The sequence below is a fragment of the Physeter macrocephalus genome, chromosome 3, assembly GCF_002837175.3.
Source record: "Physeter macrocephalus isolate SW-GA chromosome 3, ASM283717v5, whole genome shotgun sequence".
NCBI lineage: Eukaryota > Metazoa > Chordata > Mammalia > Artiodactyla > Physeteridae > Physeter > Physeter macrocephalus.
Window position 1 is genome coordinate 12,688,865 of NC_041216.1, and position 4,125 is coordinate 12,692,989.

Consider the following 4,125-nt stretch of genomic DNA (forward strand, 5'->3'; position numbering starts at 1 on the left):
AGTCTCCCTTAAACTCTTTTTCTATGGGACTCCCACTTTTGGACTCCTATGTTTATCTCTGCATTGCTCAATTTTTGCAAAATACCTGTTATTCTTTTTAGCTAGAATTTTCTCATCCTCCAAATCTGATCGCCCTCAATATGTAATAGAGTCCTTAACATCCACCATCACCTAGGTGGTGTTGAGACAGGAGGCTAGGGGGCAGAACACAACTTTTAAAAGAATTATACAGTCATTGAGGATACGACATAAACTGGTTAGAACCAACTAGGCTCAAGATGGTGGAAGATTCGACCTCCAGGAGACCTTGAGCCTCATTATATGCTCATTTTAATACATTAGCTAAATGACACACCCACAGACACCATGACAGTTCTGAGGCCAACCATAAAAGGCCAAAAAGTGGGTGGTGGCCCAATTCCTGGAAATCACCACCCCTTCCCTCCCAAACTCCTGGAATCTGACACTTGGATACCCAGACACCCCAGCATCAGGCTCCCCAGGTTCAGACCAGCTTGTCACCTCCTTACTCCAAATTCACATCCTGCCACACAGGGTAACCAGATGGCTAGACTCCCTGAGAAGCCACACATGTGTCCTGTGCCCCAGGCTACAATCATACAATCACAACCACACACACACACACACACACACACACACACACACACACTCTGACTGCCCAGATGTCAGAATCACATCTGCACACACCTCAGCCTCCTCCCCGAACCCCACCTGCAGGGGTCAACACAGGGGGCAGCTCTCCTCCCTTCCTGAGCTCACAGGCAGCCAGGACAGAGGCTGAGACAGAGGACAGAGTCTGCCCTCCAGCCGCAGGGCCCACCCCCTCCTCCCCAGACACTCAGACTGACAGTTGGGACTCGATGCCTCTCACCAACTGCCGAACCTCCAGCACAAAGAGCTGAGACCAGGGGCCGGACAGGCCCTGCCAGCTGCTGGGGGGCAAGGGCAGTGGGGGTGGGGCTCGGGGAGGGGGGCACGGAGGACGGTGGCTGGGGGGAGGGGCTGGCAGGCAGAGAGTTGACCTCTCTCCAACTCACAGCTCCCAGACAACACTCTCTGCTTGGCCTTTTCACACACACCATCCCCCAGCAGAATTTTCCAGATTCCTGGAGGGAAACCTCTTTCCGTAATCTCTACTTTCACTGGAGTCAGTGCGCCCCCATCTGGCATCTCCAGCTCAGAACCTGACCCACTGGACATCACTCATTCTTTCATGCTGGGTGTATTTACTCAGCAGGAGTGGGCCAGGCCTTGTACCTGGCACTAAAGATTCAGAAGGGAACTAAATACCCAGTCCCTGTCCCCACAGAGCTCATGGTCTGTAAGGGAGAAAGGACAAATAAACTTTAATTACAATAATTACAGTGTTATGGAAAAACCTAATCAACCCCCACCCTCCCTTTTTAGGCTAGAAGGGGGAGTAACCAAGGAAGGCTTCAGAGAGGAGGTGATGTCTAAGCTAAAATCCGAAGGAGGAGCAGGAGCTCACCCAGTGAAGAGGTGGAGTTAGAGAGTTCTGGGGAGAAAATATAGCTTGTGCAAAGGCCCAGAGAGGAGATGGCAGGAGTGAACATTTAGTGGGTGTTAGTAAGTGGGTTAGACTGGCCACAGCATAGGATGCAAGGCAAGTAGTACAAAGCTGATGGGACTGGACAGGCAGGCAGGGGTTAGAGCAGGCAAGAGGACATAGGGGGAGGGACTTAACCCAGGAGGTAATGGGGAGCCTTCAAAGGGTTTCAAACCAAGGTTTCAAACATGTGTTTTAGGAAGATCCCTGACACTATGGAGGGAGGGGCGGAGGAAGAGGCTGGAGCTTTCCTGCCTGTGAAAGATGGATGAGGATGGAGAGAAGGGGACAGATGAGAGAGATCCTAAGATGGCATAAAGGTAGGTTGCATCAGGATGCAGGGAGAGCAGCTTGGAGGAGGGAGGGGGTTAAAAAAGGAAGGAGGGCACAAGGTACCCCAGCAACTCTAGCTAACCCATCCCTGCATGAAAAGCCACCATCCACCCCATTCTAGCTTAGCTGATGAAGGCATGGCAGCATGCCTGGAGCAAGCAGGGTGTCCACCCTGGATTTTCCCTGACACCAGAGCTAGGAGGGAGGCCATTCAGGAGCTCAGCACCCCCCCCACTCTGGCCACTCGCACATCTTCCTGCTGAGTCCCTCCCCCACCCCCAGGGAGAAGGGCCAGCTGCCCAGACAAGCCTTTATTGCCCAACCTGAAACCACTGGGCAGCCTCTCCCTCATTCCTGCTGTCCACAACTCCAGCAACCAAAAGGACAAAATGAGCTAGAACGCAGCAGAATAAATTACTGCCAGATTTGCCTGGCTCAGAGACATCACCACCCACCCTTTGCGGGGAGGGAGACTCAGGAGGCCTTCAGGGAGCTGGGCTGACTCTAACCAACTTGCGGACAAGGGGAGATCACACCCCTTCTACTAAGGGTTTCTGAATTAAGCTCAACAGTAATAGCTACAGGTGCCAGGAACTGTAGAAGTGAAGTGACTTGCCCAAGGTCACAGGGACAGCATGTGGCAGAGACAGATTTGAACCCAGGTCCCCCTAGCTTCAAATCACAGTCTCTGGCTCTGTAGCAGTCCTCAAAACCATCTTTTGTTCCCTGGCACTCACAAACAGAGCTTTAGTTTACAATCTACCAAGTACCATACACCTTCATTATGAAGCCCATGGGGCAGATGAGGAAACGGCGGCCCCAAGAATGGAAGTAACCCACTCAAGATATCACTCCCAAACCTCCGTCCTTGACAGTCTCCCCTCCTGGCAGGTGCTGGGGCACCTGAGGGTTCTTGGAATCAAGATGATGGTGGCAGCGAAGGGGGAGCATGTACCCTTGGCTTGATCTCAGGGTGGGGGAGGGGGACAAAGTTGCTGCAGGACACGGGGAGGGATTGGGGGAGGATAAGGAGGGAGGTCGCCTTAGGCGTCCTCTCCGGCACCGAGCGGTCAAAGCTAAAGCTGTGTGCGATGGCCTGGGGCCGCCAGGCCCGGCCGAGCTCAGAGCCAGTGGCCGGAGCGGCTGCAGGTGCCCAGGGAGCTCCGCCCGAGGGGCCGGAGGGAGCAGCGGGGCAGCGAACGCGATCGGGAGAGGCCAGTTCTCTGAAACCGGCGGCCTAAAGGAGTCTCTGGGGCCGAAGTGCTTCTGCCTGTGTCTTGGCTCGGGTACCCATCTGGGGCGTCTCCCCGTTACTCAGCGCCCCGGGAACCAGGCTGAAGCCGCCCAACTGGAGGGGGTAGGGGTGCTGAGGCCGCCACCGGTAAGGGACCGGCCACCCCCGCCCCAGGGGAGGCATCGGGCGCAACTCTGCAGGAGAGGGCCGCAGTCTGGGATCCCAGGCCTCAGGGTAGGATGGAGGGTTGGGAAGGGGGTGGACAGACACACCAACACACACACGGGTACACAGACACAGCTTTAGATACACACATTCAGAAACGCTATCACACGTACAACTACACACACACACACACACACACACACACACACACCCCACCACAGCCCCAGACACTCCAGACTCCAAAACACACCCAGAGACAGCGCGATCATACAGCACACAGAAGCACGGAGACACACGCTCACACACGTACACTCACTCACGGCCGTCCCGGCCGGCGGGGAGGCCGCACAAAGTTGCGGAGTCGACTAAGGGGGTGTCCCGGGAGACCCCTGCGTTCGCGGCGTCCACAGCGCGCAACGGGAGGGGGCGCCGTCCGGCCGCCCAGAGCCAGGCCCGGCCCGCCCGGACTCACCCCCGCCCAGCTGCCCTGGAGCTGCCACGGCCCGGCCCCCGCAGGAGCGCCCGGCCGCCCGGCCTTCCCCTCCCGCCGGCCTCGGCGCGCCCCGCGGGCCCCCGCGTCCGCCACCCCCCCGCGCCGGACCCTCCCCAGCCCCGGCCCGGGCGCCCCGCAGCCCCGGCGCCGCCTCGGATCTGCCGCCAGCCAGCGCCGCGCCGAACTTGCGAAACAACAAACAGCCCGAAATGTCGGAGTCGGCGGCCGCCGGGCCCCCATCCCTCCCTGGCGAGCCTCAGGCCCGGCCCGACCCGGGGGGGGAGGGGGGGAGAAGGGGGGGGGCGCCGCCAC